The sequence below is a fragment of the Giraffa tippelskirchi genome, chromosome 7 (assembly GCF_054371585.1).
Source record: "Giraffa tippelskirchi isolate mGirTip1 chromosome 7, T2T-mGirTip1v1.2.pri, whole genome shotgun sequence".
NCBI lineage: Eukaryota > Metazoa > Chordata > Mammalia > Artiodactyla > Giraffidae > Giraffa > Giraffa tippelskirchi.
Window position 1 is genome coordinate 158,558,380 of NC_137281.1, and position 22,109 is coordinate 158,580,488.

The window sequence follows — 22,109 nt, forward strand, 5'->3', positions numbered from 1 at the left end:
CCGTAAGAATGCGTCAGAGGCCACAAACCTGGAGGAGAGCCCTTGTGCAAGGGGAACTTCACTCTTTAAGACACTTTCCCTCGTTTCCCTTGAATCTAGTGTCTCTTATGTGGAATGAATGGAGATTCCGTATTAAAATCCTCATCAGCAGCTTTGTCCCTGCCTCACCGAGAATCAGCAAAGCAATTCTCCATTCCACTTGCCCCTGTGGTTTGTCAGCACTCTTGTCCACTTATTTTTGACCATCAGCTTCCTTCAGCATTGGCATGTATTAGGGTAATGGCAAATTATCAATCGCAGCTCATGAAACGTGGCTAATTGGGTGTAATATGAGGGGTTGGGTAAAAAAAGCCTTGGCTAAGAACTTTGTGAATTATCAGAAAACTATTACACCAGTGCTTTACAAACTGAAAATGCCAGAAAGTTTAGCAACATGGGAAAAGAAAGACCCAGCATCCACTCCTGGATTCATTATCTTCCATCTGTGAAGCATCCTGAACTTCTTTCATCCCCACACATCAAACCATTTATTATTTCATCCTCAACATGCCTACTCTTTGAAACCTCTTTAGGAAATAAGAAAATGATCAGTTGTTAGAAATGTCCATTTTGTTCTCATATTCAACACCACAACTCTATCCAACACAGAAATACCTGGGGAAAGGCAAGATCATTTAAAATTACTGTCAGCCAAATATAAGCAGGGATCACTATGTACAGATCTCTGAGAAAAAGAGAAAGATTTGTTGTGGGGTCCATAGGGAGTGAGTGAAAGTCGCTCAGTCGTGTCTGACTGTTTGCAACACCATGGACTATACAGTCCGTGGAATTCTCCAGACCACAATACTAGAGTGGGTAGCCTTTCCCTTCTCCAGGGGATCTTCCCAACCCAGGGATCGAACCCAGGTCTCCCGCTTTGCAGGTGGATTCCTTACCAGCTGAGCCACCAGGGAAGCCCTGAGGAGTCCCTAAGCTCACTCAAAGGATCTTGAAAGAAATGGGGTGGTGTGGGCAAAACTTTCTCCTAGTCCTGTGAACATCTTGGTGTGTGGGTTGACCATGTATTAGGTTTGCCTGGAAGAGGCCTGGCTTCCTCATGATCTCCTTTTGTAATTATTAATAGCACTTCATTTCACTCTCAAAATGTGCCTTGATTCGGACGATGAAATATATTGTGGCCCTACTGATTTGACTTTGTAATGGAGCCCTTGTGGAAATAACTCCTCAAACAAAAGGATAATTTGGGAATCACCACAGATGGCTGCCCTTTCCAGCTATTCATGGGCTGGATTAGCCAGTCTCGGCAAGACAGCGCCGAGAGAGACTTGTGGTCCAGCGCAGTCTCTGACAGGGATTCACGAGCTCCTCCTCCCCTGCCTTCTCAGGGGGAGCGTCCTCCCAAGGCTCTACCTCGTCACTGGCCTCTCTCTCTCCTCCAGAGTGCTCCCTGTCCATACCACCTGAGATGCTTCTCTCTGCATCTTTCGGAGGTAGCTCCCCTAACCCCCAAGTCCAATGCAGCTCCCCAGACCCTCCACCAACAGCACTTCCCCGCTGAAATAGCCTGACTACACCCCACTTTTCACACGCTATGACTGAACGCATTTTCTCCCACAGTACCCCTTCCCCTCTGAACTGCTCCTTTTCTAAAATGGCGTTCGCTTACATCTACTCTCCTCAAGAGTCCCCTCTTCTTCTACCTGTCACCCATCATTCCTCCACAACTTCTCTCCAGTGAGTTCTCATACATGTATCCTGTCTCTCTCATCACAAATGGCTCCACTTCCTTGGTTGATGGGCCTCCTGTCATCCTGCCGTGACCTTCTTCCCATTCCCTAACTTGCGGGTCTGAAGCATTGTCTGACCGTGACACCTTCCTGCTCTAAAAGTTCACCCATGAGCCCCACTTGTTCATGAAGCAAAGCTCAGGGGCTTCATTCAGGGAGCCAAGACCCACCATAACCACACCCCAGCTCCCCTTCGGTTGGAATTCCTAAAACTTCCATCCCGAAGGGAGAAGAGCAATGACTTGTATTAAGGGTGCTGCAGTTTACAAATCACTTCCACAGCCATGATCTCGGTAGCCGTGAGGACAGGAGATTCCAGCAGGACTCCCGAGTCCCTCGTCCTTCTCAGCATAGCCCCCATCAACCACGCGGGAGAAATCATTAGCTCTTCATTGACATGGTACCTGGCATTAAGTATACAAGCACACGGTTTAGAAACCATAACCTTAAAGTGAGAGAAATTGCTACCTGCTTCCTTGCCCCCGTATATCTATAGCTTCTCCAGCCTCAAAGGATATTTCCAAAACACCCACAATGTCTTCTGGTTATTTAGTCCAGGACCACACATATGGGCAATGAACTGCAGCAAGTTTATGTAAAACTAATGTCTTTAAACAGTTTTAGATTTACAGAAAACTGCAAAGATGATACAGAGTTCCCTAAACCCCACACCCAACTTCCCCTATTACTGGCATGATGTAATTAGTTATAATTAATGAGACAATATAAGTTATTATTAAATAAACCTATACTTGGTTCAGATTTTCTTAGTGTCTACCTGCTGTACCTTTTCTGTGCCAGGATCCGATCTAGGATACCACCATACATTCGATCATAGTTAGGCTCCTCTTGACTGTGATGGCTTCTCAGAGTCTCCTTGCTTCTGACAACCTTGACAGTTGAGGAGGTTGAGGAGTGCTAATCAGTATTTCATAAGATGAATTTCAATTGGAGTTTGCCTGATGCTTTTTTTCATGATTACGTGGGAGTTATGGGTTTTTAGGAAGAAGACCAAAGAGGTAAAGTAACCGTTTTCTTGCATCCTTGCTACTGGCATGACTTATCCCTGCTGGTGTTGACCTTGATTACTTGGCTGAGATAGTGTTTGTCAAGTTTCTTCACTTTAAGTAAGTCAGACACAGAAAGACAAAAATCATACGATATTGCTCATATGTGGAATCTAAAAAAATGGTACAAATGAACTTATCTACAAAACAGAAATACAGTCACAGATATAGAAAACAAACTTATGGTTACCAAGGCGGGGAAGGGGGAGGGGAGGGATAAACTGAGGGATTGGGACTGACATATATACCCTATTATATAAAATGGTGGTGGTGGTTTAGTCGCTAAGCAGTGTCCAACTCTTGCAACCCCATGGACTGTAGCCTGCCAGGCTCCTCTGTCCATGGAATTCTCCAGGCAAGAATACTAGAGTAGGTTGCCATTTCCTTCTCCAGAGGATCTTCCTGACCCTGGAATAGAGCCCAGGTCTCCTTCATTGCAGGCAGATTCTTTACCAACTAAGCTACATGGGAAGCCAGAGGGAATATATGAAATAACTCATAAGAATCTACAGTATAGCACAGGAAACTCTACTCAATGCTCTGTAATGTCCTATATGAAAAAAGTAGATATATACATATAACTGATTCACCTTGCTGTACAGCAGAAACTAACACAACATTGTAAATCAACTGTACTCCAATAAAAACTAATTTTTAAAGGAAGTTTCTCAGTATAAAATGACTCTCGCCCCCTACTTTCTTGCCATGCTGTTTGGAAGGAAGTCACTCTGCACAGCCCACTCTTAAGGAGAGTCACACCCATGATCTTGAAAACAGAACTTACATAAATTCTTTTAATTCTTCTGTATGAGTTGTCTCTTCCTCCCAGTTATTTGATTACTTAATCATTTAGTTATGTCAGTATGGACTCATGGGTATTTATTGTATACTTTGGGTTAGAAAGCAATACTATTTTATTATCTTATTCACATTGCTCCAGTTCCAGCCATCGAGAACTCTTTATGTCCCTTTAACATACACCCCTCATTTATGGCATCTGTTGTTTGTTTGTTCTATGAACACTTTCGTATTCTCAAGAACTACAAAATGGTCCAGGCTCACCCTGTGAATTTCCTCCCCAGACCTAGAATCAGCCATTCCTCCAAAAAGCCCTGAATCCTTTTATTGAAGAATAATATTAGAAACCAAGATTTGGACACTAGATATATGCCAGCTGGGGCTTCCCTGGTGACTCAGATGGTAAAGAATCTGCCTGTAGTGTAAGAGGCCCAGGTTCAATCCCTGGGTTAGGAAGATTTCCTGGAGAAGGGAACCGCTACACACCACTCTTATGGCAGAAAGTGAAGAAGAACTAAAGAGCCTCTTGATGAAGGTGAAAGAGGAGAGTGAAAAAGTTGGCTTAAAGCTCAACGTTCAGAAAACTAAGATCATGGCATCTGGTCCCATCACTTCATGGGAAATAGATGGGGAAACAGTGGAAACAGTGTCAGACTTTATTTTTGGGGGCTCCAGAATCACTGCTGATGGTGACTGCAGCCATCAAATTAAAAGACGCTTACTCTTTGGAAGGAAGGTTATGGCCAACCTAGATAGCATATTTAAAAGCAGAGACATTACTTTGCCAACAAAAGTCCATCTAGTCAAGGCTATGGTTTTTCCAGTGGTCATGTATGGATATGAGAGTTGGACGGGGAAGAAAGCTGAGCGCCGCAGAATTGATGCTTTTGAACTGTGGTGTTGGAGAAGACGCTTGAGAGTCCCTTGGACTGCAAGGAGATCTAATCAATCCATCCTAAAAGAGATCAATCTTGGGTGTTCATTGGAAGGTCTGATGTTGAAGCTGAAACTCCAATACTTTGGCCACCTCATGCGAAGGGTTGACTCATTGGAAAAGACCCTAATGCTCAGTAGGATTGGGGGTGGGAGGAGAAGGGGGCGACAGAGGATGAGATGGTTGGATGGCATCACCGACTCGATGGACGTGGGTTTGGGTAGACTCCGGGAGTCGGTGATGGACAGAGAGGCCTGGCGTGCTGCAATTCATGGGGTCGCAAAGAGTTGGACATGACTGAGCAACTGAACTGAACTGAACCCACCCAGTATCCTTGCCTCAAGAATTCCATGGACAGAGGAGCTTGGTGGGCTCTAGTCCATGGGGTTGCAAAGTGTTGGACACAACTGGGTGACTGACACAACACTATGTGCCAACTAAATTTGGATGAATCCAGATCCAATTGAATTTTTAAGAACCTTTGAATATAAGCTTATTTCTTACACATAAGGGATAATAAGTAGGTAAACTAACTTCCTTGTTTTATTTCAAAATATGAATCAGTTCTGGCCTTTTTATAAGAGGGCTTCAATCATAGCTCCTACTGGTTGCATAACACTGGTGGGGTAAATAAAAATGATAATGATAATGATTATAGTTATGAGGAAGACATTCAGCTAAATACTACATACACATTCTCTTATTATATCCTAATGGTATCTTTGAGACTTAGGCATTATTATTACACCATTTTATAATGATACAAGTGATACCTGCCTTGACTGTCATTCCAAGAATGAAGTGAGAAATCATTGTAACCCCCCCAGCACAGCGCATGCAGCAGTTGCTCAATACATCATTATTTTCTCATTCCTTTGCCTCTAGATAAAAAAAAAAATAGGCAAACTTCAGTAACACATTAGCTATAAAAGTTCAGCTCAGTTATGTGAGATGAAAAATATAGGGGCTATATTAGCTCATTTGTTTTCTTTGTTGCTATATAAATGTGATCTGATTCCCAACAGCTAAAAAATCTACCTGCTCATAAAAGATTTCAAACAAAATGAAGGCATATTTCATTCATTTCATAGTCAACTCTGTTGCTGTCTATCCATACCCCAAATTCTCAGATACCAACAAAACCCATACAACAATTTAGTATGTATTTACATAGTCTAAGGCATTTTCTCGAAACTTTTATATTTGAATTACGATGGAGAAAACATTAAATAAATTCACAACACCTCCTAAACGTATATAGCTCTGAAATGGTACAAAGTTACCAAATACCTGCATAATATGCAGGAAAGGTCTGAAAATTTTCCTCTCCAAGGACATAATCTCACTATGGCTATAAATCTTGGGCAAGGAAGTTGAACCATATGCAAATTTGCAGGCTTTTGTAGAACAGATAGAATATTCTGAAAAATGAAAGACTTCTCATTCTCCACTGTTTCTTCAAGCCATTTTCTCCTCTTAATCTTTTGGGAAAAGGAAAATTGAGAGTTGAAGGAAAAGTGAAGGACATATATCTTGTAAGCGGCAAGAGTAGCATCAGAATTTAGATCTGCTCTGAGAACACTCTTCTCAGAGTCTCTGCGCCGCCTTCTCGTCAGCAAGAAGCTTTGTTCACTGCAGACCTAAGTCCAGGCTTCCGGAAGTGACATCAGCTTACAAGGCCACATAAGCCCCACCTCCACCCAAAAGGCGCTCCAATGGGAACTCAACTCCCAGTCCTGGACCCCCTACATCTCACTCCGCGAACCAGACTGCAGTACCACACGCCACGGCAGCCGTCCAGTGGCCCAGATAAGCTCCTTCAGGCATGTGACTGTCTTTCAATTCTCTCACCTGCTAGCTCTAGCCCAGATGGTCTTAGTAAATATTTCTGGGTCCTTTTCATTGATTGATTATTCCCGGGGTTATCGCTGTGGTCTTAGGAGAAAAAAACCAGAGCGAGGATATTTCCTACCCTAATGGTTGGCTGGCAGTGGACTCAGAAGGTACCTGCCCTCAGCAAAGTTTTTCTCTAAGCTGGCATTTGGGAAGCTCCAGAGCTCGGAGAATGTTCCTGTGATCTGATTCCTCTGCAAGGGAATAATGGAGCTTAAAACATTTTTTTTAAACAAAAGAGCATAAAAAGTGAATTTAAAAGCAAATGGGCCAAGAATTTTCCCTGGGAAGTCTTTCAATTTCACACATAGCAAATTCCTGCAGTATGGACCTATTAGAAATGCTTTTTTTCATCTCTTTATGCATATTTATTATGTTCTTCTATAGCTCTGTTATTGCTTAATTTGACACCGAGCCTCCAAAGCCACATCTTCTTTCTTCTTCAGCTACTAAAAAGAGGCAAAATATTTTAATCATGAAGCTGTGTATAATTTAGAGATTATTTTCTGTCTGCGTGAGTTACAGCAATAATCAAAGGGAGACTGGGGATTTATAAAACTAAGGCACTAATTTTTTGACAGGTGTTCCGTTTGGTATGGAATTAACCTCTCTTCACATCTTATTCATACACAAGAGCAAATCATTAAATACCCTTGGTACACACAGACAACAAAGAACCTGCTACCCAGCAAAGAGAACTGCCCTGCTACAGCCTTGAACCAGGCTGGGTTCTTCAAGGCTGAGAGGAAAACATGATGGACGATTCTATCAGCCAAAATGAACCCTGGGAGTGGTTCCTGGGACCTGTATTACCTTCCAGGGCCCAACCACTTGAGCACAGTGATTAAAAGCACAGCACCGGGAGTCAGACAGGACCAACTTTGAATCCTGGAGCCACGGCCTACTGTATCCTTTGAAAAGTCACATAACCTCCCAGACTTCTAGTATCCTCTTGTATGTGACAGTGACATTCATCACATCTCCCTATGGGTTGTGCAGATGAAGTAACACACAGATAGCACTTAACATAGTATCTGGCAAATAGCAATTGTTCAGTTAATGACACTTCTCCTCTGGCAACCTCACTGGAAACTTGCTATCCATTCATTTGTTCACTCATTGAACAAATAAGTTTTCAAGCCAAACACAAAGTGCCAGGGAGTGACTATGTCTTATTAAATAAGATTTATCCCTAAATTCATGGAACTCACCATCAGGAGGGGATATGTGCATGAAGCCGCAAGCAAACTTTAAAATTATATATAAATATAATACATGAAGATAAAGTAACATTAAGTAAAGGAAAATAGTACGGGAGGCAGATCTGTTTAGATAGAGTACAGTTTTAGTCAGGGTCCTGGCAGGAAGCAGATGACAAACTCAAGGAGAGTAATTGAGGAAAGTTTAGGGAAAGACTACAGAGTAAAATTGTGTTAGGAGAATGCAGAGAAGCTAGCGAGGAATGGAGACGGTCCTCGGTGGGGAAGGAAGAGAACAGCTAGCAGTTTACCTTTATAACCTAACGGGCACAGCAGGGAGCGGTCCACAGTTCCAGGAAGCATCTCTCTGGCAGAAGGTCTCAGCTGATGGACACAGCCCAACCACGTGACTCATTGCAGAAGGAGCTCAAGGGGTAAATCCCCGACCTCTCTCCACCCGCTGATCTTCTGATCCCAAGAGTAGACCAGGGGGCTTGGAAACCTGTCAAAGCATCTCAGAACACAGGACTGGGTAGAGAAAGGGAGAAAGTGTATCTGAGGGGCAATCAGAGATAGCCAACGTAAGCAATCAGGAAATGCTTCTCTAAGAAGGGGACCCATGTGTGGAGGAAAAAAAGATTGGAAAGGAACTAACCAAGCCAAGTCGGAGAAGAGTCGTCAAGACAGAACTGAGAGCATGTGCAAAGGCCCTGGGGAACGAGAGTGTGGTGGCTTAAGGGGCAGAGAGAACGTCAGTGGAACAGCACTGCAGTGGGTAAAGAGCGGGAGGGGGCAGAGCATAAGGAGTTTAGAGGGGCAGTCGGGCCATGACTTACCTGGGCCCTAGGTCAAAACACAGAGATGTTCCTTCCAACCCACTGAGTGCCAGTCCCTGGGTTTTGGCCTCCCAACTAGTAGAAGCTGAACATTTGAACTTACTATAAAGTTAAAACCTCTTAAAATTTCTATTTCCAAATAACATTCCGTTCATCTGAAATACTGATTCTTCTCCACCAATCTATGTCCAGTGCTGACTGAGCCAACTCCAGGATCAAGCCTGAAAATAACGCTTCCTTAAAATCAGCCTGGATTAACTACATTGGCGAGAAGGATAGGTACGTTAAGCAATACCAGGTTCTGCTGAAAAACAGTCCAGACAAGGCTGATTTAAGTATGCCCCCTCCTCCTTCAGTGACAATCAGAGAAGTAGAGGTTCTCCAGAGTTAGTGACAGCTGATTTCTAGCCCTACCATCTGAACCCCCAGATGCTCCCTGATAGAGGTGGTATGAGCAGTAGCAGAGGGACCCTCAAATTCCAGGTGTCTCCTCTGGTGGCACAGACAGGCCATGAGCATGGACCAGGGATACAGTAGCTGGAGTCACTGTAGAAACACCCAGAAAAGCAGTCCCATCTAGAGGCTGGAGTGAAAGTGGGTGGAAGTAGTTGGTTAAGGATACTAACTGGATAAAGAAAACTGTATCCAAGCCAACTGAGCAACAGATGAGCAGTGGAATGGTGGTTACAAATGTTGGAGTATTTCCCGATTCTTCTTTTCCTCCTGTTAGAGAATTACACACCTGTGGTCTTTGTCATGTAACTTAACAGGCACCCTCCAATAGTGGAGGCTGAGGACACTTCTCTGCCTCTTTGATACTATGCTTAACCACGTGATTTGCTTTCATCAGTGGAGTATTCGCAGATATAATGGTAGCAGAGCTCAAATGCATCTGCGTGACTTGGCTTGATTTCCTGTAACCCTGTGATCTCCCCTGAGAAAAGCATGCCCCAAGATTCCACATGAGTAGACTTGAACCTGGCTGGTGTCCAGCCTGGCTCAGCCAAATTCATCCTAGATCAGGCAAACTGCAATTGACCGGCAGACTCCTGTTTATCGCACAAAGAGAATTGACGCGTTTGAATTGTGGTGCTGGAAAAGACTCTTGAGAGTTCCTTGGACAGCAAAGAGATTAAACCAGTCAATCCTAAGGGAAATCAACCCTGACTATTCATCAGAAGGACCAACGCTGGAGCTCCAATACTTTGGCCACCTATTATGAACAGCCAGCTCATTGGATAAGACCCTGATGCTGGGCAAGATTGAGGGCAGGAGGAGAAGGGGGAGACAGAGGATGAGATGGTTGGATGGCAGCACCGACTCATGAGTTTGAGCAAACTTCAGGAGATAATGAAGGACAGGGAATGTTGGCGTGCTGCAGTCCATGGGGTTGCAAAGAGTCGGACACAACTGAGCGACTGAACAATGACAATATATCGACTGATACTAGATTTCCAGCAGATGTGTAGGGGCAGAGACTGGGGTTGGGGAACAAATATGGGCAGGCTGGGGTGGTTTCTAGCATGTCTGCATGTCAGGCAACACAGACTATTATCTCAAAAACTGATTGGCTACATTCTTCCTGGGGCTTCATCTATTTTCAGCAAGTTTGTGCATATAAAAACACTGCACTTCAACCAAAACGACTATTCCAGAGCCAGAGGGGTTCTATTGGCATTGGCCAGAATACTGGAATCATGTTTCTCTTTTTCTTTGTTGTCCGAAGTGTTAATTCCAAGCCATATGATGTGCCAAGATCCTGTTCCCTCCTTGGGGTTCCTACATATTAGATAATTGCCAGTCTGTCTTCCCTCCCAATGCCTTTACCTTCCCACCCCACCCCCAGAGCCTCTCTTAAATAAACCAGACTGGCCCTCCCTTTGGCCATTCACGTGGTTTTTTTCCCCACTCCACCCATCTGGCTACATCTGGCCCACGCTTCACCATACTCCTTCAGACATGATCTCACCAGAAAGACACCAGAAAGTCTCCTCTGGATGTTTGCAATAGCACACAACTCAGAGATGAAAATGCCCCACGCTTTCCTTTGAAACACCTGGGAAAGGAACTGGGAAACAGCTTAAATTAACCAGATCCTCCATCTCCCGACTGAACCCAAATACAAATAGCAAAAGAAATGACTCTGATGTCTTCAAAAGAGCTCACAGTAACGGGTTGCCCACTGGTTTTCTAAAAGTCCCACCAGTCACCAGACACTGTGCAAGGCACTAGGAGGAGACGAATGAATTCATTAATAATTTTCTGCCCTCAAAGAGTTTATGGATTTTTAGCTTCCTTGTAGCTCAGGCAGTAAAAAAAAAAAAAAAAAAAAATCTGCTTGTAATGCAGGAGACCCAGGTTTGATCCCTGGGTTGGGAAGATTCCCTGGAGAAGAGAACGGCAACCAGTATTCTTACCTGGAGAACCCCATGGACAGAGGAGCCTGGTGGGCTACAGTCCATAGGATCGCAAAGAGTCGGACACCACTGAGCAACTAACACTATGCTAAAAAGGTTTAAGCCAACGCTACTATTCAGAAAGATAGTAACTGACAGGAAACTGGTCAAGCCCTGTTTTATAAAGAGTGTGTTATTGAATCCTTGCAAAAAACCTGCTATGGACCAAATGACTGTGTCCCGTCCCAAATTCATATGATGAACTATATTCCCCAGTGTGATGCCCACTGCACACAACACCACTTAAGAAATGGGCAAGACACCCAACCCACCCCTCCTACTGGACACACCCCTACCCTCATTTATATAAGGGACAAGCTCGCCGCCCCCAGGGAGCGAGCAGGCAAGAAAATATGCTGTTTGTTCTCACCGCCCACCGCCCCCCGCCCACCACCCGCCTACTACTGCAACAGGGGCCCCAGTAAAGCCTTGGCTGAATTTCTTGTCTGACCTCTAGTCAATCTGTATCGATTGGGGAAGGCCAGGAACCCTGGTAGGTAACAAGACGGCCATTCAGAGGAGAAAGTGGCTCTCTGGGGAGGAGAGAATTCTACGACAAAAAAGATGAACAGTGAGTGGAATATTGAAGAATGCATCCACTTTTACAAATACAAATAAAAGGAAAAGGCATTTGGTCAAAGGAGACAGTATTTGCAAAATCATGGAGGTGTAAAAGATCGTAGACCACTCAAGGAGATTCCTGGGGAGGGTGCTGGGAGTGCTGTTGGGGGCAGACAACAATAGGAAAGGGTGACCATGACTCCCCAGAGGCAGAGAGGTAGGCTGGTGCCCAGCTAAAAAGGACTTCGAAGCATCTTGCAAATTAAGTTCATAGTGGCCTTCTAGGAATCATTTTTTTCTTTTATTTTCCCCCTTGATCTATCCTAGTTTGCATTTTTTGAACATGAATCTCATTTTGCTGTTTATTACCCATATATTGAACCTGTCTATATCTCTCGGAACAAATTCTATCCATCATTCTTATTGGATTTATTCCAGCGCCACCCCAGTTTGGATAATTTGCAAATTTCATTAACATTCTCTTTACTTTCTTTTGGAAACCATTAATAACATTGCTGCATATGATCAGGCTTAATACCAATCTCTTTGGCACCCCTACTAATCAACTACCTCTGGCTGGATGTCACACTATTCATCACCATGCCTTGTTTCCAGACCTCCTAAAAATTGTCAATCCTGATGACAGCGTTCACATCCAAGCCAGTGTCAATTAATTTCATAAGTAAAATTTTGTGACGTGGTATCAAATACATTACCAAAATCAAGATGAATTGTGGTAACTTTGTTCCCCTCCACTGTGAATTTTAAACAGCTTTCAGATGAGTCCTGGATGATTTATTTGTGGCAACACCAAGCTGCTTATTCACTCATGATTCCATTACTTCTTGGATGTTCTGGGCCATTTTTCTCCATACATTTAAACTTCCTAGAGGTAATCTCAGGGATCATTCCTCTTTTGAAAAGATAGGCGAACACATTTGTTGCTGGCCTGAACTCCTGTGATCTCTGCAAATATATCAAGTCGTTTAAAAAGCAATTCCTTTTTCCTCATCTGGCAGTTTTATGAAGTAGCTAGGTGTCTCCACTAGCACTGAGCTATCACCCCGTTAAGCTGGTGTTACGTGTCACCAGCTAGGGCCATGCTCATGTGTTACTGCTCATGGAGAAAAACATCACGGCTCCAGGGGCTCCTTCAGGTCCACCTGGGTCTCCATTGTGGAATGTATTCATTCACTTAGCCCTGGGTGCAAATAATCTATAGCATAAAATATACCCCTGTGGCTCAGATGGTAAAGAATCTGCCTGCAATACAGAAAACCACGGTTTGATCCCTGGGGTGGGAAGATCCCCTGGAGAAGGAAATGGCAACCCACTCCAGTACTTTTGCCTGGATAATTCATGGACAGAAGACCCTGGTGGGCTACAGTCCATGGACACAAAGAGTCAGACACAACTGAGCAACTAACACTTCGTAGACTTTGAAATATACCCAGGCAATGTGCCCCCCTTCCAGCTAGTACTCCCCAGAAGCTGAGGGCTTTGGGGACATAAATTCAAAAGTAAACAATTAGGAGTATAAATCTTTACAAATCAGAATGTATTGCAAAGCTGAATTCAAGTGAGTTTTGGCACCAAGAACATCATTGTACTTCTTTCTCATTTGTTCCTAAATGTGACTCCCACCTTCACATTCACAGACAACAAGATCTAAGAATGAACATTAACAATTTCTATCCAAACGTCCCTTTTCTCTCAAAATAAAAAAGGAGAAAGTATAAGTGGGGAAAGCTTACAAAATACAGGATAAAGGGACCATTGGTCAGATACTCCTGTGAGAAGAAAGTTTACAATGAATTACATCAAAATTCAAGCAGGCTCAGGTTCAGTTCAGTTCAGTTCAGTCGCTCAGTCGTGTCCGACTCTCTGCGACCCCATGAATTGCAGCACGCCAGGCCTCTCTGTCCATCACCAACTCCCGGAGTCTACCCAAACCCATGTTCATCGAGTCGGTGATGCCATCCAATCATCTCATCCTCTGTCGTCCCCTTCTCCTCCCGCCCCCAATCCTACCCAGCATTAGGGTCTTTTCCAATGAGTCAACCCTTCGCATGAGGTGCCCAAAGTATTGGAGTTTCAGCTTCAACATCAGACCTTCCAATGAACACCCAGGATTGATCTCTTTTAGGATGGATTGATTGGATCTCCTTGCAGTCCAAGGGACTCTCAAGAGTCTTCTCCAACACCACAGTTCAAAAGCATCAATTCTGCGGTGCTCAGCTTTCTTCCCCGTCCAACTCTCACATCCATACATGACCACTGGAAAAACCATAGCCTTGACTAGATGGACTTTTGTTGGCAAAGTAATGTCTCTGCTTTTAAACATGCTATCTAGGTTGGCCATAACCTTCCTTCCAAGGAGTAAGCGTCTTTTAATTTCATGGCTGCAGTCACCATCAGCAGTGATTCTGGAGCCCAAAAAAGTCAAGTCTGACACTGTTTCCACTGTTTCCCCATCTATTTCCCATGGAGTGATGGGACCAGATGCCGTGATCTTAGTTTTCTGAACGTTGAGCTTTAAGCCAACTTTTTCACTCTCCTCCTTCACCTTCATCAAGAGGCTCTTTAGTTCTTCTTCATTTTCTGCCGTAAGGGTGGTGTCATCCGCATATCTGAGGTTATTGATATTTCTCCCGGCAATCTTGATTCCAGCTTGTGTTTCTTCCAGCCCAGCGTTTCTCATGATGTACTCTGCATATAAGTTAAATAAGCAGGGTGACAATATACAGCCTTGACGTACTCCTTTTCCTGTTTGGAACCAGTCTGTTGTTCCATGTCCAGTTCTAACTGTTGCTTCCTGACCTGCATACAGGTTTCTCAAGAGACAAGTCAGATGGTCTGGTATTCCCATCTCTTTCAGAATTTTCCACAGTTTATTGTGATCCACACAGTCAAAGGCTTTGGCATAGTCAATAAAGCAGAAATAGATGTTTTTCTGGAACTCTCTTGCTTTTTTGATGATCCAGCGGATATTGGCAATTTGATCTCTGGTTCCTCTGCCTTTTCTAAAACCAGCTTGAACATCTGGAAGTTCACGGTTCACGTATTGCTGAAGCCTGGCTTGGAGAATTTTGAGCATTACTTTACTAGCATGTGAGATGAGTGCAATTGTGCGGTAGTTTGAGCATTCTTTGGCATTGCCTTTCTTTGGGATTGGAACAAAAACTGACCTTTTCCAGTCCTGTGGCCAGGTATGGCTTCAATAATTTTCAGTTAAATGATCCAGGCTGTATCTCCCAAGTGTTTACATGACCGTTTTGCTACTGACTCATCCTGATAGATACAAGAGAGAAAGCTTCCAATTTGTACAGTGATTCCCGCTGAGACCAGGCTCCGCAGGCACTTGGAAAAGCTGTGCTAAGTGATTCCCTGAATAAGGCTGGCCTCCCTCTCATACATGATTTAGAGCCACGGGGCCTCAGCCCAGCACCAGGAGACTGCAAGATGAGTCAAGTGTGTCTTTAAAAAATTAAATATACGGCCCCATGACTGTATGTGTGAATGTGTGTGCATGTGTGTGTCTATTTCCTCTACCTCTGTCTATCAGTGATACAATGTGGCTGTGTTCGTGGCAGCTGACCTTCTACCAGGAAAGATACACAGAATTGAGCCTCCCTCATTCTGGTACCTAAAGGGTGTGGCTTTCACTTTAAAGCAATCCTCAAGGCTGCCTCTTTCCGGGGCACAAGCCTGTGCCCTCATGGTGGCTGGCCTCGCGGGACGCGTGTGGCCACTTCATGGAGCAGGAGTTACTGGACCCTTTCTAGGACCAGCTGGCACACCTCACACATGAGCTGCTTCGATCCCAACCCCTCCCCTCCAAGAGATTATACCTCCTCACCCCCATTTTCCTCCATGTATTCACTTGCCAGCTATGTAGCAAAGGCTTCTATGTCACAAGACACTTTTGAGACAGGCTAGGACCTGAGGTCCTTGGCCATAATGCTTGCACCTGGACACCTTCTCCTCAAGCAACAGCATACAAGGAAACTTTATGGGACTAAGAATTATTGTACATATATGCAGTTGGGGCAAATTCTGGACAAAAGATACAGAGACCAAAATACCCAACTGCCACTTCTGAAGAGCCAGGAGCAAAAATAGGTTGTTGGAAGCAAAGCAGGGTACTAAGTATACACCCTGCACTCAACACCACCAAAGTGGTGGGCAAACCACCTAAGTCATCCCTCCTGCCTGACCTGTGGACACACTCCCACCCTCACCCCATACAAGGAACAAGCTTACCACCCCACAGGGAGCAAGGGGACCTGTTGTTTGTTTGCATTCACCCCTGTTGCAGCTGGGGCCCCAGTAAAGCCTTGTGTGATAACAGGTGTGGAATCCAAATTCTCTTTAGATACATGATGCAAGAATATCAGCTGGAAAATGAACACCAAAACTGGCCAAGGAAGAGTGGATCTCCCGGGTTACATACAAAACTGCCCAAACCTGTTCTGCAGAGAACATTCCCACAACTCAGACATTGAAGATTCCCATAATCCCCCTGAAATAAATTTATAATCAGAAATTTTAGATCACAGGGAGACATATACTACCCTAAGGAGAATCAGCCATCATGACCAACAGTAGAATTAACATTCCAAGAACTAGAAATACCTACAATATCTAAATACTAAAATTTGGTATTCTTTTTAAAAAGCATTAAAGGGAACAAAAGAGAGGATAGAGATCCTGATGGTAAGAGAGGATGCTAGAGAGGATGCTAGAGAGGATGCTAGGGAGGATGCTAGAGAGGATGCTAGGGAGGATGCTAGGGAGGATGCTAGGGAGGATGCTAGGGAGGATGCTAGAGAGGATGCTAGGGAGGATGCTAGGGAGGATACTAGAGAGGATGCTAGGGAGGATGCTAGAGAGGATGCTAGGGTTTTAAAACATGAACTTTAAAAAGAAGCAAGTAAGACTGAGAAAATGAAAAACACAGGAATGAAATAAAAGATGCAATGGGCAAATTAAATAACAGATTAATAGAACAGAAAAGTTTACTACAGAAACATCCAGAGTGTGCACAGGCATATACAGATGAACAATATCAATAAGACATTCAAATGATAGTGAAAAGAATGAGACATTAGTAACATATGTCCAATAGAATTTACAGAAGAAAATAAATACAGGAAAAGAGCAACATTTGAATTTCCTAGAACTGAAGAAAAATTTAAGTTCCCAGGTTGAAAGATCAAACTGAGTTCTAATCTTCACAAATAAAAACAATTAGAGAAAATTATTTTTTTCAAGAATATATTGATCTAATAATTTTTAAAAATCAATTTGTACAAGTCCACAAAAGGGATCTTGACAAATTCCAAAAACTCAACATCATACAACCAAACTCTGTATGCTCTTTGGCAATAGCATTTTAAAAGAAAGTAACGGCAAAGAGAGAGTTGAAGGATTAAGAATTTGTACCAAAAGTTTGGACAGTCATGGGAGGTATGAAACTGGAAAGTGATATGACCAAATATCATGTTTAAGAAAGTATTCTTCATCTGTAGCATGGGAATGACTCTGAGAATGGAGGTCTGATTGGAAGTGGTGGTGGTTTAGTCACTTAATCATTCCTGACTTTGTGACCCCAGGCTCCTCTGTCCATAGGGTTCTCCAGGCAAGAATACTGGAGTGGGTTTCCATTTCCTTCTCCATTTATTGAAAGTAGGAATGATATAATGCGAATAAGTAGCTGGGACCATGACAGGCACAGAAGGTGTGGAGAGAGAGCGGTGCATAGAGGCATTTTAAAGACTTAGAAATTGATGACTTAATGATTGGATATGTGGTCGGGGAGGGAAAGGATCTGCTCCTCAGACGTCTGATTGGTTAAATGGATCTGGAGGTCTTTCATGGAGGTGAAAAGTGAAAGTCAAGTAAAAGTGTTAGTCACTCAGTCATGTCTGACTCTTTGCAACCCCGTGGACTGTAGCCCACCAAGCTCCTCTGTCCATGAAATTCTCCAGGCAAGAACTGGAGTGGGTTGCCATTCCCTTCTCCAGGGGATCTTCCTGAACCAGGTATTGAACCTGTGCCTCCTGCATTGCAGGTGGATTCTTTACTGTCTGAGTTTAGCAACCACAAAACCAGTGAGAACCACTGTTTGACCCCCACTCAGAACACTGCAGATACTAACTCTCATATGTTATGTAAGTGGTAAGTAGAGTCGTGAGCTCAGATGAGACTACGTGGCAGCTTTACTTCTTTTTTCCTTTTTCGTTACTTCTTTTCTGATGCGATTACCTGGGAAAGCTGGTAGGGGGAGGACACAGACAAGCACCAACACTCACAGTCCCCGCATTCTTGGAAGAGGCTGAGAAGGAATCTCCATAGACTCATGAGTAAAAGCAGGATTTCACAAGAGGAAAGAACGGGTGTGAAGGAGGACCACATAAACAGGGACTACTGTCAAGGGAAGTCACGCAGCCTAAGGAGAGAGTGTGTCCATTGAATTTCCAGTTGTAAGGATCTTGTTGAACTTGGCAGAACGTCAGGAATGGTCGTGGGAAGGGTGTGCATTGAGGAGTGAGAGGAAGGTGAGGAAATGTATCGATAATTGAGGCTACTCTCCAATGAAGCTCGGCTCTGCAGGGAAAGAGAGAGACAAGGCTGTAGCCGAAGTTACCTGATTCCAAAGGACACCAAGCCTTTCAAATAGGTGAGACAATGTAGTAATATGTTGGAAAGAAGGAATGGAGGGAGGGTGGGAGGAAGGCTCGTTTAACTGAGATTTAGTTCCTGGTAGAATTTTGCTTCTGCAGATAAATTTGTATCTTTCAGAAAATTTGTGTCATACAACTCTCATTCTCATTCTTACCTTGGTTTTAAAAATGAAATGGGAACCCTCCTATTTCAATGTATTCAGGTATTTTCAGCGTGGGTGCCTGCAAGCATCTATTACTTAAGCTTCATTCAGATCTTCACACCCTTCATTGTGCTTTCAACAGGGTATCTTGGAAACATGAAGTGCGCAGCAGAATTCAAGCCGGGGAAAGGACCGTGGTGTTTCTCTGTTGTCACTCCAATCGAGAAACAGTTCCTCAATGGATTAAATGAATTTTGCTAAAGTCCACCCATCCTGGAGGTAATTGAATTGTAAGGATACAATATAAAGTCACCTATCTGATGATCAGCTACAGATTCTTTAAATAGGTAAAAGTAAGGGCCCTATTCCTTTTTTACCTAAGTCTTTTCCATCAACTCAGTAAAAGATGACACCTTGAAGTTCAGGGAACAGTTTTAATTTTGTTTTGTTTTTGCTTATTTGTGTTATAAAAGTGACAGGAAGCTTATAAAAGTGTTCACCCTGTCCGACTGTGACTGGTATTTATTCATGAATACAATAGGGGTTTGGGGTAGAGGTTTTAATGGGAAAAGCAGAAAAATACAATATAACAACCCCATTTAGAGTCATGATTTATTTCACTGATTTGGATTTTCAGCCCTTTTCTAGAAAAAAAATTATAAATACAGTTGAAAGCATTTATCAGCTGAGATGCACCATTTGGAAAAGAAAACAGGAGAATGTATTTTTAAACCATAAATTTCTACCACGTTCACCCCTCACATAAATAAGCAGCCCCAGCCTTTGCAAGAAATATTAAAGTTCATTTAAATTGCAAATCTGACCTTATTAAAATGGCTTTCTCAAAGAGCTGTAAACAAATAGTGTGCGTTAGTAATACTGCCAAACAACAGAATACATTCTCAACCAGTTCTGTAATTAAAGTGGAAAATAGAATTTTCACAGTTCTGAATGACTCAGAGATGAAGAGAAAACATGTTATGACAAAAACTTGAGGTGGAAAGAATTTACCCATCTGGAGGATCCCTCTACAAAAACCTATCAGCACAATTACTCTTTGAAAGCCAATATAAGTTCCTATGAACAGCTTGGAAATGTTATTATACTGCTCCTAATTTAATGTGTTTTGAATACTTATTTTCCTATAGCTACCACATTGCCTCTTAATGTTGGAAGCATAGCCATTAAGATTTACTATGTTTAGGGTAAGAATAAGCATGAACAATTAAGAATGAGCTTGTATCTGCAAATGGCTAGGAAGAGCTAATAAATTTCAGAATTAAAAGCCAAATGGGCTGGGCTGGTTACCAGGTTTATGGAAAATCCATACCTGTAGGTATATTTAAATTAGTGCATTGTCAGCAAGCAAATGGTTTCCTTTTACTTAGAAAAATAATCCAAGGTGCACCAGCTCACACAAATCCGATGGAGCTGCGGTAAAGCTTGACTTGGTTGTAGCTGAGTTTAGCAGCTGTGGAGCTGTGGCTAAGAGCTTCCAGGCAGGTCAAGAGCAAAGTGACGAGTCTTTTTTAAAAAATTACCATTAAGGTGCGGATTGGACCACAAACACGTGAAGATCTGCATTGACTTGAAATTAATCACCACCAGAAACATGCTAACTTCTTTAAAAGTCAGTATGTCTAGCACAAGGAGCTCAGCTCGGTGCTCTGTGATGACCTAGAGGGATGGGATGGCAGGGAGGGAGTTGGGAGGGGGGTTCAAGAGGGAGGGGTGTATGGACACACGTAGCTGATTCACGTTGTTGTACAGCAGAAACTAACACACCATTGTAAAGCAATTACCCTCTTGTTGTTGGTTAGTGGCTCAGTCCTGTCCGACTCTTTGCGATCCCATGGACTGTAGCCCACCAGGCTCCTCTGTCCACGGGATTCTCCAGGCAGGAATACTGGATGGGGTTGCCATCCCCTTCTTAGGAGACCTCCCAGACCCCGGGGTCAAACCTGCTTCTCCTGCATAGGCAGGTGGATTCTTTACCACTGAGCCTCCAGGGAAGTCCCAAAGCAAATACACTCCAATAAAAAAAGGGGGAAAAATTAAAATTCATTATGTCATATTTAATTGTACTTTGTGATGCATTCATTGACTCATTCAACAAATGTTTATATAATATCTACTCTGCTCTAGATCCAGAGTTGGGTACTAAGGATGTAACATGAACAAAATAGTCACATTTCCTCCCCTCACAAAGTTTAAGACTAATTTCATGTGATCTGTTGAAGGAGGCAGGGTAAGTTTCGCTTCATTTTGCAATTTAAGCATTTCTATCAAACGTGGCTAACATAAGTTTGATACTTAAGTTGCTTGCTTTGTGTTGTGTCTTTAAGAAGTGACAGGTATGTTGTGTGTGTATGTGTGTGTATTTTGAAGGTATTTTCATCTGTGGATATTCTCTGAGATTTTAATGAATCCAAATCTCTTTCTCAGAAAGCAGTTTATCTCAGACAAGCTGGTATCCACCCAAGAACCTGTGTCCCAGGATGAGGGAGACTCACTTGAGACTTTGTGTGGATCTGTCCTGTCGGTGCCCGAACACAATCAGATGGGATCACAGGCAGACAGAGACAGAGAACACACACACTCACACGCGGGTCAGAACACTGCTCGCTGCGTGTGTGGGAACTACACACACACACACAGGCACACACTGACATAGGGTCCAGAAACCCAAAAGAGGTTGCCACCAAGCCTCTTGGCAGGCTTATCCATCTGACACCGACATAGCTAAAGAGAAACCAACAGTCTTTCCCAGAACTTCCCAGATACATGCTTTCATGCGTGTGGAGTTGAGGTGTCATTGTTTCAGCCCACTCAGTTCAATAATCAAATGTGAGTTGAGTGCCTCCCTTGAATCATACAAGGGAGTTAGATTTTATTACAGGTGCCACAGGGACCCATTGGAGAGTTAATATAGACGCATATGTTCCCAGCACAGTATGTGTTCAATTACTCACTGTTCCCACATAATAAAAGATTTGAATACAACAAAGCCACTAAAACAGAAATAGAAAATAGAAAAAGAAGCAAACCACCAGGCTAATAGAGTTACTGAACTTAAGCATTGCATTTTGTTCTATATAAGCAATTCAGAGCAAAGAATGTGCTTTAGTTCTTGTCATTTTTTTCTCAGTAACACCAGGAGAGAAAGTTTCAAATGACTAATGACTAAAATGGCCCCAGATTCCTCATTCAGAAAGGAGCATTTTCTATGTTTGAAATGTAATGAGAAAAATATCCATCAATGCTAAGGGCTTGAGTGTGGCTATTCCCAACTCATAAATCACAACCCTTTGTCAGTCTGTTGATCCCAAAGCCTGACCTGAGAGATTGCCATGTTCCTCCCATATTCTACTCTGTCCCCACCTTTCCACACAGTCCCAGGCCTCATAGGCAATTGCCACTGTGGCCCCCAGGCCCCAAGCTCCCTCCTCCATAGATTGCTGTTGTCAGTCACTAAGTCGTGTCTGACTCTTTGCCACCTCATGGACTGTAGCTCACCAGGCTCCTCTGTCCTTGTCTATTTCCCGGAGTTTGCTCAAATTCATGTCCACGGTCATACCTTTCTCCTTTTGCTTTCAATCTTTCCCTGCATCAGGGTCTTTTCCAATGAATTGACTCTTCACATCAGGTGGCCAAAGTATTGTAGCTTAAGCTTCAGCCACAGACCTTGCAATGAACACCCACGTATAAATGGATACAAATATGACTCATAACTGATGGCACTATGGCTA

General features: G+C 43.3%; 1 long non-coding RNA gene across 1 annotated transcript in view; it reads right to left on the reverse strand.

Annotated features, from left to right (window-relative positions):
- The window catches only part of LOC145513571 (uncharacterized), a 52,461-nt gene that overhangs the window by 1,497 nt on the left and 28,855 nt on the right, over window positions 1–22,109 (reverse strand). Inside the window, exons 2-3 of the long non-coding RNA XR_014059524.1 lie at window positions 7,990–8,206; window positions 2,575–5,467 (exon numbers count right to left, since the gene is read on the reverse strand). This is a non-coding gene — a long non-coding RNA (uncharacterized LOC145513571). The remainder of the gene's footprint in view (window positions 1–2,574; window positions 5,468–7,989; window positions 8,207–22,109) is intronic.